We start from the raw sequence: 14,091 nt of genomic DNA on the forward strand, positions 1-14,091 counted from the left end.
GGGTGAGCGGCCGGGGCCCGGGAGCGGGCGCTCTGGGAGATCCCTCCCCTCCCCCACCCCACGGCCGGGGCGGTCACGTGTCCGCCCGGCCCCCCCCCCCCCCCCCGGGCCGGGAGGGGGAGGCGCGGCAGTTTCCGGGGAACCACGCCGGCGTGAGGTGACCGAGGGGCGTGGGGCCCGGGAGAGCCGAGTCCGGCGCCCTGGCCTGGCGCTCACGTCTGCTCTCGGACCTCCTTTGCAGATCCCTGCGGCGCGGACAGCCCCGTTCCTCCCGAACGGTCAGCGCTGCGGCCTCGCAGGTGAGCCCGGGAGCGCGGGGAAGGGCGCGAGCCGCCAACGCCGGGGCCCGGGAGGCTCCGGACGGGCCGCGGAGCAGCACGGGGGCGGGGGAGGCCGAGGGGCCGTCCCTGCGCTACCGGCTTGAGGCAGTGGGCGGAGGGAGGCTCCGGGCCTGCGCGGCCCTCTGTGCCCAGGAGCTCCCCGGAGCGCCTTTGCCACATCCTGCTTCTTTCGCTAGTTTTTGCTTCTGCTTCAGTTCGGGTGTGGGTCAGGGTCTCTCATGATTCTCCTTAAAAAGTTTTGGGGAGGGGCGGCTAGGTGGTGAAGTGAAGAGAGCCACCGGCCCTGGGACCTGGCCTCAGACACTTAAGACAAAAACTGGCCGTGTGATCTTGGGCAAGTCACTTAACCCCAACTGCCTGTCCCTCCCCTCTCCAAAGAAAAAGTTTTGGGGAGAGCCTGATGCTGTGGATCGCCCCGTGGTCAGCGTCTTTTAATAGTTTGCACTTGATGACCTAAGCAGGCCTTCTCTCAAATCCTTATGGAGCCCAACATTGAACAGCCGGCATCGTTCTTTTGGCATTTTCATCCCTTTACAAAGATGGGAATGTGACCAGGTGCCTGAGGCCCCGGACACGAGTGAGGGCGCCAGCTTGGACAGTTCTCTGGAGTGACTTTAGGGCCAGACTGAGCCCTTAACTTGCGTGTGTGCGTCCTCTGGGTGGGCCAGTGCGTGATTACCTTCAGTAACAGCACAGCCTTGTCTGCTGCCTGCACTGTGTTAGCAGACAGCACTCTTCAGAAACGTGGTCCTTGGATTTCCGTAGCAGGACTTCCACTGACCTTTCTCAGCCTCTCCCTTAAGTTCCAGAATTCAGGATGTTCGAGGCCCTTCTCACCGTCTGGTTTAATCTGGCAGCACTTGGAGGTAATGCTGGTGCAGGCACCAGAAGGAATTGTGCTATTTACACTGGAGAGAATTTCTAGGATCTTGGGGTTAAAAGATGGATGGGAAGGAAACTCAAGGTCGTCTCCTGCAGCCTCCTCACCTGGTAGATGACTCCCAGGTCAGGCTTCTGACCCAGCACTTGGGACTCCCTGCTGTGCCCTCTGTGATGGGCCACCTCTTCTTTGCAGAGGACACATCACATGCTCAGGACTGGAAGGGATCTCCTAAGGAAACCAAGGAGGAAGCAGGGGTGGAGCCAGAGTTCCCTAAATCCAGAGTGTGTGTTTGTATTTACTTGCCCCTGTCCCCTCCTTCTGCCCTGAGTGGCACTAGGAGAACAGGGTAGTCCTGCACCTGGCACCCAGAGGTCCTCTAGGCCAACTCCTTCATTTTTTATAAATGTGAAAACAGACCAGAGAAGGGAGGTGGCTTCCCCCTTCGCTGGCTAAATAAATGCTTGTTGAATGAATCAATGGGTGGTTACTGGCCCTCTTGTTGTTTTGGATACCTTGGGGCAGTAACACTTTATCCTCTTCCCTCCCTCCTTCCCACTACTGCCAAGCTGAAGTGGTGCGTGAGTCACCAGTTACAGCTGCACCTGTTAAGGTGGGGGCTGAGCCTTTTCTCAACTCTGATGTTCAGCACAGGTTGAAGAGTTTGGGCACAGAGAGTCCTTGCCCTTAGGTTAATGTCAGTTCCCCTGTGGGCCTGGCACTTGGACTGGCACAAGTCTAGCACAGTGAAATGTAAACTCCCTGACGGCAGACGCTGGTTTCCATTTCTGTTGTTTCCTGTACCTATTGTAGCCAAGGCCTTGCCCAGCAGGCACCCAGTAGGTGCTTAATGATGACTGGAATGACTTGTATGCCTGGGGAAGGTGGGCTTACTCTGCTCAGGACCGCCACCAAGTGCAGAGGGAAGTCACTGTCTGCCTCTGGAGTGGATTAGGCCACAAATAATCCTTCTGCATGTGGGTTTGGCTGTGAGGTTTTGTTTTCAATCCCCAGCATTGCTTTTAGGTGGGATTTTGGTTGAGATTATTTGGTTTGGGGAGCATTTGGTGTTCCCGGCCTCCTCTTGGGGCAGCACCAGAAAGAGCACCTCCTCTTTTCCATTTGCTCCAGCGGGGCTGGCAGTGCCACCTCTCTTCAGACAAGGTGCAGCAGTTTTTGCTCTGTGGGAAGCACCTTTGCCTCCTCCCCGGCACTGCACAGTGGCCTGTTCTCTCATCTTCAGCTGATGGACTTTGGAGATGACCTGCTCTTTTAATTGACACTGAGAACCGCGGTTATTTCAGCAGTAAAGCTGGGCCAGGTTGGGTGGGGGAGGCCGTTCCTTCTTTCTGTTGTTGGCATTTTTTTGCCTGCACGATATAGTGACATAATGAACTTGACCTTTTTTTTTCCCTTGAGACATTTGAAGATTGGGCTTTTGGCTAAAGCAGCAGTTTATTTTTTAAATCTTCCATAAACATCCTGAAATATTGTTAGGGTGCAGAAAACTTCAAGAAGTAAGGGTTGGGGGCTTTCAGGACAAGACATTTGTTTAAAATTTCTTGAGATTTTTTTCCCCCAAGTTTTAAATCTGCTAATGTGTGGTTCTGACGCCTCACCAGGGCAGTCAGTACCACTGGAGCTGCTCCATTTTCATTTCTTTTTAAAATGTGTGTTAAACATGTGCTTATGCATGAGCTTTGCAGAAGTGATTTATCCCAAGAGGGGAGAAACCTTTGAGCTGAATGGCAGCTTTGTAACAGCTTAGAGTCAGCTGAGCTGTCTAATCACAACCAGGCCTGAGGGCACTGAAAAGCACCCCAGGAGACCTGGGTTCTGGCCTCTCTCCATGAGTAACCAGAATGGCAAGTGGCCTTGGGCAGGTCATTTGCCTCTCCCCCTCAGTACTGTTCTCTTTAAAATAAGGAGGTTGGACCAGGTGACCTTTAATCTAAAGCCCTTTGCAGCTCTATGATTCTGTGATTCTAAATGGAAAAGGCCATTTCCTTCTCCAGCTCATTTTACAGATGAGGAAACTGAGGCAAACAGGGTGAAGTGAGTTACCCAGGGTCACCTGGCTGTCGGAGGCCCGGGGTTCTATTTGTTGCTCCACCTAGCTGCCCGAGTTACACCTGTTAGTGTAGAGGCAGCCTCTTAAAGCAGGAAAGACTGTGGCCTGGGGAGTCAGAAGGCCTGATCTCAAGGCTCTGGTCTAAAGCTTTCTTGGGTGAATCCCTTCTGGGTCTGTCTTGTCTTCTGCAGAATGGAGCTGCTTTATAACCTGTATTTGTTGTTGGTTCAGTCACGTCAGGCTCTTCATGACTCCATTTGGGTTTTCCTTTTTTTTTTTTTTTTTTTTTTTTTTCCTTTTGGAGGGGGGAAGGTAGGGCAATTGGGGTTAAGTGACTTTCCCAAGGTCACACGGCTAGTTTTTTGTGTGTTAAGTGTCTAAGGTCAGATTTGAACTCGGGTCCTCCTGACACAAGGGCTGGTGCCCTTCACTGTGCCACCTAGCCTCCCCCCCCCCCACCCAATTTGGGTTTTCTTGGCAAAGATACTGGAGTTGTCTGTCATTTCCTTCTCCAGCTCATTTTTCAGGTGAGGAAACTGAGGCAAACAGGGTGAAGTGACTTTCCCGGGGTCAACCAGCTAGTGAGTGTCTAAGGCAGACTTGAACTCAGGAAGATGAGTCTTCCTGACTCCAAGCCCAGCTGTCCATGCACTGCTCTACCTACGTGCCTATGGGAGATGAGTTCCTCTATAATTTAGTTCAGCATGCATTCAGTCAACAAGCTGGGATTAGTCAGGAGAACCAGTGAACTCAGGGAGCTTTTTAAAAATTCCTGATTTTAATATTTGAAGTTGGGCTCTGGGCTGAATGATAGCAGAGATGCTGCTGTTACTGCAGTTAGGCTGCAGATGACCTTTTAAATTTCCTCCACAGAGGGACCTTAGTCTTCCACTCAGACCCTGTCTTTAGCATCTTCAAATTCTTTCTCATCTCCCTTCTGGTTTTTAACATTCTCACTCTTCTCTTCTTCCTTAGTGTCTCCAGTTTCCCATTTTGGCATCGTATTTTCTCTCCTCCCCTTTGCTGTAACATTTCTCAAAGAGAAATAGACTCCCCTTTCTGCCTTCATTTCCTTGCCATACATTCCAGGCTTAACTCCTTGTGGGCTGGATCTTGTCTCGGTATCGTTATTAGAAGTGCCTGTTTGAAGATACCAGTGGCTTCCTGCTGGCCATCCTCAGAGACCTTCCTTTAGTGGTCATCTTTCTTAACATTTTAGCAGCATCTGACCACCACCGTCTGGAAACTCTCCTCCCTTTCCTCTGGTGACCCTTCTATCACAGGTTTTCTTTTGCCTCTGCCCTTTGCCTTTTGCCTTTGACCTGTATACAGGATAATTAGGATGTAATTAAGACAGGGAAGGTCCTGGAATTGAGAGGTTGGGAAAGGCTTCTTATAGAAGATGGGATTTTTGTTAGAGCTTAAAGGAAGCCATAGGGAAAATACCAAGGGCCCAGAGTCTTGTCTGTGGATCAGTCAGGAGGCCAGAGTCACTGCATTAAAGAGTACATGTGAGGGTATAGGGTGTGAGAAGCCTGGAAAGGTTATGGAGGGTTCGGAATGCCAAGCAGAACAGTTACAGATGATCCTGGAGGCAGCAGGAAGCCTCTGGAGTTTAGTGATTAGAAGGTTCCATAGTCAGACCAGAGCTTTAGGAGAATCACTAGTGACTGAATAGAGGATGGATCAGAGAGGGGAGGGACCTGAGGCTGTCAGCCTATGAGGGGATGAGCGTCTGCACCAGGGTGGTGGTCGTGTCAGGGGAGAGGAGATGCCTCGAAGGTGAAATAGACAGGCCTTGGCCAGAGCTTGGTACAGGGCTAGGAGATGGAGAGACCACAGATCACCCCAGCCTGTGAGCCTGAGGGACTGGGAGGAAGGTGTTGTGGGAGTTCCTTTGTCTGCCCTCCCGGAGAGGGTCCTGGGCTTGGGATCCCTGCTTGGGTGACCTGCCTTGATTTGCTTTACCTTGAGCCCTCAATGCCTGCCTCTGACGAACGGAGTGATTGGACTTAAGCACTGCTAAGGTCTCTTCTGGCTCTAGCAGTCTCTGATTCTGGTACTTAATTTGTGACTCAGAAACTCCTGTGGAGCTCACCTGGGTGTTTCTGTTCATATAAACTCTAATTTAGCTGGGGCAGCAGGGTGCTGCAGTGGGGAAGGAGCCCTGACACTTCTTCCTATGTGACCTGACCTCCCTGGGCCTCAGTTTTCTTATCTGTAAAACGAAAGGGGTCCCACAAAATAATGCCTGTGGATCCTTCTAGCCCCAAATCTATGGTCTTATCATTCCATCACTTGTATAGTCAGTTCTTCAAATCCAGTTTCAGGACACACACACACACACACACATATGATTCTCCCCTCTCTCTCTACATACACATACATATGCAAATACATATATATATATAAACTTACACACACATATACATATATAGGCACATTTATACATTTCTTCTTATTAGCTTCAGCCCTCCAGCAATAAACAGCCTAGCTCATTGCATATTCATTCTGTTGTTTGGTGTATTAGTAATGAATACTTGCATGTTCTCTATCTGCATATTTAATAAGCAGGCCATCAATGCCTTAAGTACATATCTTTAATAATTGTGTTCAACAGAATAGGTTGATGGGCGCATACCCCAGGTTTTCCCTCAGTTTACACTGGGCAGTGGTGTGGAGGGCTGACCTGAGGCAAGGAGACGGGGGAGGAAGCTCTTGGGGGGCAGTGGGACTCATGGAACCAGGGCTCCGTGTGAGTCAAGGGAGAGACTGAGGCAGAATTGACAAGCCCTGGCCCCAAGGACTTCACTGGAGACTTTCTTTTAGCTCGGCATCAGCCCATTAATTGACCCTTTTGGAATCTGGGTGTTCAGCAAGGTCCTGCAACCCTTCCTTGTGCTGTTCTCCAGTCCATATCTCTCCATCTTGTCTACAAGGACAAACAACAGTTTCAATCATATGTCTTGGTGAAACTCAGACACACTTAATCCATGACAGTCCTTGTTTATTAACTGTCAAGAATGGAAGCGGGGCGAATCCTATGTGACTCGTGCCTAGTGATTGCCTCCCCCGAGTCCTGCATTTCTTTTCTTTAGTAATTCACCCCACAGTTTTGCTGGGAATTAAAGTCAAGTTGGCCATTCTAGTTTAAAGTACATGCCTTCCTTTGGTCACTGGTAATGACCTCAATGGCCCTCTGCTGCCACTCTCATTTTACAGAGAAGAGGCCAGGAGTGGGTCAGTGACTCACCTGCCACAAGGGCAGCAGGGCTGAGAGTCCCATCTCTGTCCTTGGATTACAAATGCAGTATCTTTTCCTAACACACTGACTTCTCAAAAAAATCTGACTAGTGTTCATTGGTCCTTTCCCCATAATTCCTGCCACCATTGAGCTCTCTTTGTAGCAGAGAGAAACAAAGTGAATTCATTTCCTCTGTGTCTTGTCAGGGGGTGCAGACTTTGCCTGACTGCAGTCCCTTGCCTCTCTGGAGAGGAGCATGGTTTGTCTTCAGCCTTCTTAAGTCCATCTGGATCACAATGTTAATCTGAATTCTGATCTTGTTGAGTGCAGGTTTCCTTCATGTTCCTGTGCTCTCACTTTTGCCTTCTTGGATCTGCTTTCAGTTCGTGTGAGGCTTCCCCAGCTTCTCTGCTTCCAACAGGGCCATCTTTCTTTATCTTCAGATGTTGCACTTAGTGCAGCCATTCGCCGATCACTAGAGAGGTGGGGGCTTCCTTATTTCTTCCTTGTTTCATTTGGCTCACCACCATTTTCTCTCCTTTGCAGTCAGAAGAGAATCCTGCTTGCTGAAGAAAACCAGAGCCAAACCAGGTGTTGAGTAAGTTCTCCTTTCTCCCTGTCCATTCTCTCCTGGCCCTTCTTTGCTCTGACCTCCTGCCTCTAGCAAAGCTCTTAAAAATAACCTTTTCTTGTCTTTTGCATTGATTATACAGCTCAGCATCTATCCAGCCTTCCAGGTGCTGTCCCCGCGGAGGGCACCTTCCCTTGTGACAGAGAAAGACAGTTGAGCAGAGACATCCAATAAAGGCAGTGCCCCCAACCTGCCTAAGTGTAGGCAGCCTTCTGTCCCATTCTCAGACCCCTCCCAGAACCTCTGCCAAGAGGAGAGGGTCTAGGTTCCCTTGGCTTTCCCTCCTTGTGTATTTTCATTTATGTTGTTGAGTTCTTGTATCCATTTTTCTCTATGTTGGCCTTTGTGACTCAGTGTTGGTATCTTGCACGTTCCTCCTGATGGTCCTTTCTGAACCCTAGTCTATGGGCATCTGCTTTCCCCTCCTTCTTTGCTCCTGGGAAGAGCCCTGCTCTGTATATTTTGGTGTGTATTGGACCTGGGTTTTTCTATTGTGAATTTTCTTGCCCTATCTGCCCAGTTGTGGATTGCTGGGTCTAAGTACTTAGGGCCAGCTTTGTCTTTCTGCTTGCATAAAGCCAGACTTCTATTCAGAGCTGCCCCATCCTGAACCAGTATTCTCTATTTAATTGGCATTTTATTGACATCTTTTGTTGTGACACCATCTACATTTTCCTGTGCATCTCCAGCCCCACCCTTCCTGGAGAGCTTAGAAGGAGGGGTGGGGTGGGGCTCTCTTCACATCCTGTCTGCCTGGTCTTCTGAGCTTCCCTTTGTGTCCATACTTCTCTGTATTCATTCTGTTTGCTGTTCTGTCAGCACGTACTGCAGCTTGTTTAGGCCTGACAGTGTGGCATGGGCCTCTGATCACAGGGTGGATAGAGGCAAGAAGGCCTGGCTTCGGATCTGGCCTCAGCCACTTACTAGCTGTGTGACCTTGGCAACTCACACTCTCTGCCTCAGTTTCCTCATCTGTAAAATGTGGCCTCTGATAGCACTGACCTCCCTCGGATGTTGTGAAGATTAAATGAGATGATGCTTGTAAAGCATCACATAGTGCCTGGAGCATAGTAGGGGCTACCTGGATGCTTGTTTTCTCCTTCCCTCCCTCCCCTCATTCTCCAGAAAATGGGCATCTTACTTTTTTCCTGTTCTTGGGTACCACAAAAGCGTGCCACATAGAATATTGTGGTGGGGGGGAGGGGGGGCGTGGACCTTTGTTGTTGTTAGTGATTTCCTTGGCGATATTTAAATGAATAGGCTAAAGAGTTAAAAAGCTTTTATTAATCACTGACTGTGTGCCAGGCACTGTGCTGAGCCCTGGTGATACCAAAGCAAGCTAACAAACAGGCAGGGTAGTGTCTTCCCTGGAGGGGCTTCAGTTGTAGGGGAGCTAGAACCCGAGGTGGGTGCTTCCCATTGGCTTTTGTTCCAGGGAGGATGAGACGAGAGCTCTGGTCCTGGTGACCCCACCCACAATCCTTCAGGTGGAAATGGCCAGGAAAGAATGGAATCTTTCGGTTGACAAGTGCATAATACAGTTGCTTTCCCAGAATGGTTGGACAGATGGAAAAAGCATTCTCAGGAGACTTTATCGCCCTCCTGTTTGCCCTTTGTCCCTGTCCTTGCTGCCTTTCCCAGTACACGCCTGTCTTTTTAAAATGAGAATTCTGAGCTCCATGTTCAGCCACTGAGCATCCACCCTCAAAAGCAGGCGATCATTTTGTTCCCAAGGACCCCTCCCCTCCCGAATGCCCTGTCCTCACCTCAGGTTTAGACCTGGAGCCACTCCTCTCCCTGCTCTCCTTCCCACCCTCTCCGGGTATCGGTTTCATGCCAGCTCCCAGGCTCAGCCCTTGGGGTCTCCCATGACTCTTTATTCCTTTCCATGTTTCACATCCACCTGTTGTAATGGCATCATCCGTTCTTCCTTTGAAATGTGTTCATTTTCACTACAGCTCTCCTAGGCTGGGCCCTTCTCACCCCACACTTGGATTGTTCTAGCCATAGACACTGATGGGCTAAGTGACCCTGGGCTAGTCACTCCCCCTGAGTCTGTTTCCTTATCTGTAAACCAAGGGGGTTGTACTGGATTTCCTCTAAGGTCACTTACTTCAAGCTTTAAGTTTATAACCCAAGGATCCTGGGAATGCTCAACTTGTCTTGCTGATTGCAGACTCTCTGTCCCCACCGCTCCCTGTCTGTATCATAGTCAGCATCCACTCCAGGCCCTTCCTTCTTGTCAGGGTGGTCTCCTTGCTGTCTGCCCCTTGCATGGCATTTACTCCTGCCCCATGGCCTTAGTTCTTGCTACTTCTTCCCGTTTTTTCCCAAGTCCTTGGCCGAGACGTCTTCTTCCTTCTCCCCAGCTGTGTCAGTCTTGCTGGGTTTTCAGGATTCACGAAGCCGCTTTCCCATGAAGCCCTCCCTGGCAGGCCCTGCTGCTGCATTACCGTTCTCTCCTTCAGTCCTCTCGGCACTGGTCCCTACGCTGCACGTTTTTTTCTTGGCTGTTACCTGTTCAGTTCTGATCATCCCTTTGGTCTGTGTGCAACACTGTTTGTCAGGGCTTGGGAGGGCGTTGTTTTCTTGTTTCTCCAAATAGATTGTAAACTCCTCGTGGGCAGAGACGACGTTGTGTTTTTTGGTACCCTACAGTACCTCGCAGAGTTGTGGTTACAGTGTAGATGCCCATTCACTAGAATCATGGGATTCCAGAATGAGAACTGGAATGGAGCTCAGCTTGTCTAGTCCAGCACCCCTCCCCCCACTTCTGTGGAGAAGACAGCCCAGAGACCCGCAGGGGCTTGAGTGGGATTCATGCCCAGGGCCTCGGATGCTACGTCTAGCTTTCTTTCAGCTCACTGTTTATTGATCCATTTTTGAGCGCTTGACTTTGCTCATGAGTAACGTATCGTGTCCTCTTCATTTTCTGCTCTGTAATGTTTCTGGCAGGAGACAAGGGTCTTGTGCTCTCACAGGAGTGTTGGAACGGGTACATTGGATAGCTCGTGCTGGCCAGCAGCACTCTGGGAACCTTCCAGGAGCATCCCTGTTCCTCCCTGAGAGTACGAAGGGAGACTCTGACATGGGTTTGAGTCCTCACTTTGGAACCAGCCAGCTGTGATCCCCAACCCCACCCCCTCGCTTTTGGGGATCTGAGTTTTTTCATTGGTGTGCTGGGAATGATGTCATTGGAGGGGAGGGCAGTTAGTAGAAACGTGAGCCTCTGCTATTGCTGCCTTCACCTCAGGTCTGGCATTCTCTGGTGCACTTGGAGCTGTGCTGAACATTGGACAGCCCCAAATGAACACACAGTCTGCCACCAGCCTCACAGCTCTTGCCGTCTGGGCACTGGGGTCAGACCAGTGAGCGTCATTTGATAACTCAGCCTGTACTGCTTGTTTCAGAAGCCCTTGGTCACTGGCTGCAACAGCTCTCTTCTTGCTAGGACCCTGGGAGGTTGGATTATCAGTTAGCCTGCTGGAGAACAAGCTCCCATTTGGAATTTGGGATTCATAGCTCAGTTTCCTATTACAGTAGGGGTAAAACAAGGGCTTCATTACCTCGTAACAGGCCTCGTATCCAGTCTCACTACAGGTGGCTACAGACACCATCAAAATTCAGCACACTGGGTCTTGAAGATAGAATGTGTCCTTAGGTGAACGTGGGATCTGGACTAAGATGTGACATCCTCGGGGAGAGCATGTCAGCCCCTGTGGAACAACTGACAGTCGCCTTTGCTGGGAGGGAGAAGTGAGGTGACCTGTCCAGGATTAATTACAGCAAGAATAACTGAGACCGGCTCCGAGTTCAGCCCTTCTGGGCTTTGAGACCAGCCGTCGGGTGCCAGCACCACACTGCCTTTCAGATTGCATATACTCTTAGTACAGAACAAAATAATAGCTTTGGGTCCAAGGTACTGCATGAGAGTTTATAGTGTTTCTGGAATTAACCTTAAAGCTTCTGCCTTCTGTCTGCTATAACAAGTCAGAAAGTGAAGGGACACCCTCTTAGGCCCAGCAGATTTAGAGGTTTATTGACACTTTTGGCTCATACGTCCCGTTTATTCCTGACTACGTTGGGTTGGCCTGGATGACTCGAGGGTCCTTCCAGCTCCAGGTTAGCAACTCAAGAATGTAAGAGGCCACATCCTCCATGCCACCATCAGAGATTGAGACGGGAATGTCCCACTTGCCTGGCTGGTGGTGGATGTTTGCTGTCTGCCATGAGGTCAGCACGTGGGGCCACTGGTGAAGGGGCGTGAATGATCAGGAAATCCTGAATCGTGCTGTGGCGGCCTTGGAGCCCGCAGCTGCCCCCACTCAGTATGTCAGGGATTGTGACCTGGGCTCGTGCTTCCTTTTCTGCCCCCTCCTTGTTAGTGAAGGAAATGAACTCAATTGATCCCTTGGGAAGCATCCCAGCTGGGGGGATGGGGGTGTGGGGGGAGAGATCAGCTGCTTTGCTTCTCACCTGCTTGTTGACTTGTTGGGTTCTTACTCTTCAGGCAGGTAGGGCTGAGGGGCCTGTAGCTTTAAGTGGACCTTGGCTTCATCTCTTAGTTACCTGATTTCCATTTGCCTCTTGCTTTTTACCAAGTTGACATCATATTCTAGGCACCTTGTGGAACATAAACCTTAAAATTCCATGATTTCTCAGCTTCCATTGTGAATCACCTTTGTAGAAAGGAGCCCAGAATTCTAGGAAACCTCGCAGCCCAGACCAGTTGAGAAGGCACGATCTACCCGACATCTTCCTGGCATTATTTCTTTATTATTGTCTTCTGTCCTTTCTCCTTGATCCCTCCAATTCTTGAAGCAGAAGATGCCTTGATCAAGTCAGTTTCATTTGAATTTTTTTCTTTTGGTAAAATTGTGTTCTTGCAGTGTTTCTCTTCCCCAGCTTGCCTCTCCTTCCCTGCGAGAAGAAAACTCAGCAACAGCCTACAAGTAATCTCTACCCAGGACATCACTTTCTAAGGCAAAGATCAGAGTAATTCTTTTTGTAACTCTTGGGTAGGACCCTGCAGAGGAAAAAAGTTTAGTTAGGGAAACATCTGAATTTTATGCTTTCAGGATATGTTTTCCAAGGCTCAGCAATTAGCTTTTGGTCTATGAAATAGCTGCTCTAGCTCTTACTTTGTTTTGTCTAAAACTTAGTGTTACATGTTGATGTGTTCCCAAAGGGCAGTAAATGGCTACTCGAGGAAGCCCCCCTAAGTCTGATTGGCAGCTGTTACTTTGTAGAGTGTTGCACCTGGAGGAGAGTTCAGAGATCATCTCCCTGAACCAGCCTCTCCTTTTACAGAGGAGGAAATAGAGTCACAGCAGTGAGGTGACTTCTCCACGGTCATACAGTTTGTTAGAAGCACTACTAGGCATATAACCTGAGGAGGTCAAAGACAGAAGGAATATCCCACGTGTACAAAAGTGCTTAGAGAAGCAGAGAGCTGGAAATGAGAGAAAAAATGTTTTTCAGTTGATTTTTTAAGGACTGAGATCTTTGAATAACTCATGATCACAGTTTCCAGGTGGTGAACTTCCTGCCTCATATTTACATACAGATGAGGGCCTCAAGCCTTGCATTCGATTGGGAAAGGAGCAGGGCCCCTTTGTTTGGGGAGAACCAGCCCTTTGGGGGCAACTTTATCGTCCCTGCCCCTTCTGCTCCCTGTTCTACCTCAGGCTGACCTCCACCTAAGGCCAGCCCCTGGAGCCTCTGATATCACTTACAGATCTGCTTCCTCACAATGTTATAAGTCCTAACTTTAAAGTTTTCTGACTAGAGTCAAGAGAATGTTGTTGTTTATAAAAAAATTTCTGTTTAAAAAAGTTTTGATGTCTTTGTTTTTGCATCATCATGCTTTCTAAATCCACCTCTCCTCCCCATCCAGGCTTTGTAACAAAAATTTAAAAAGAAAGAAAACAATTCAGAAAATCCAGCATCTAACAGCCTATGATGGGAATATTGCACATACATAGGCCTCCATCAGTGAAGAAAGGGCATTTCTCACTTCCTCTCATAGAGTTAGAAGGCTCTTAGAGGCCCCCTAGGCCAACCCCCTCATTTTTCAGATGAGGGATCAAGAGACTTGCCCAGGGTCACACAACTGGCAAGTGTCTAAATTGGGATTTGAACCCAGGTTTTCTTGCTTCCAGTCCCAGCTCTCTCCACTATGTTTTGTGGCTGCTAAGTTACATTACTTTTATAGATCCACATTCAGGAAGATTCTAAGCATCTCTGTGCTGGGCCCATCAGTGGCTACCAAATTTAGTGGTGGAATTCTGGAAGGGTGTCAAATGATAGCCCTGCCTGGGCATCCCAAAGAAATGAAGAGGAAAAGAAGAAAAATCCCACATAGATAGTGCAGATTATTCATGGCGGAGCATTGCATGGTTGGCTGTTCTTAGTACAGTGAAGGGTTGGTGTTGGGATTGTTTCTGATCTGTGGGTGTTCAACGTAGTGATGGGCCTGAGTGATAACCTTGAGGCAGGAATAAGCTTTGTGACCCTTTCAGTACCTGATACAGAAAAGTATTCAGTTATAGGTTGGATGAATGAATTCAGTACTTCCCTTACCAATTACCAACTAATCTATTTTCTTACTCCAACCTGTCTTGTTAGCCTCTCTTGCTTGCTCATAAACCTTTGCCTCCTCCTCTCATATTGTGAGTGAACCCTTTGCAGTCTTGTGCTAAACTGGGTTTATAGGCCTTCTGGCAGAACTGTCTTCATTCGTAGACCCAGAAAACCCAGGCTTCCTGGCTTTTGATTTCATGAGAGAGAGCAGTATCCCTTCAGGAAGGGCTTATGGTGATGAGGGGATGGGGGAGAGGGGCAGGGGTAGAGGGGAGAAGGAGAGAGAGAGTGCCTTTGTGTGTGTGTGTGTGTGTGTGTGTGTGTGTGTGTGTGTGTGTGTGT

At 49.3% G+C, this 14,091-nt stretch overlaps 1 protein-coding gene across 2 annotated transcripts in view; it reads left to right on the forward strand.

Moving 5' to 3' along the window:
* Positions 1-161: 161 nt before the first annotated feature.
* TMEM248 (transmembrane protein 248) overlaps positions 162-14,091 on the forward strand; it is a 26,667-nt gene continuing 12,737 nt past the window's right edge. Inside the window, exons 1-2 of one of the 2 annotated variants that reach the window (XM_069089575.1) lie at positions 162-299; positions 7,083-7,134. The gene's annotated coding sequence lies outside the window, so the exon portion shown is untranslated. The remainder of the gene's footprint in view (positions 300-7,082; positions 7,135-14,091) is intronic. The other variant, XM_069089576.1, reaches the window with a different exon arrangement.

The sequence above is a fragment of the Petaurus breviceps genome, unplaced genomic scaffold (assembly GCF_028583685.1).
Source record: "Petaurus breviceps papuanus isolate PSGF00001 unplaced genomic scaffold, PetGlider_PUasm1.0 186, whole genome shotgun sequence".
NCBI classification, from domain to species: Eukaryota; Metazoa; Chordata; class Mammalia; order Diprotodontia; family Petauridae; genus Petaurus; species Petaurus breviceps.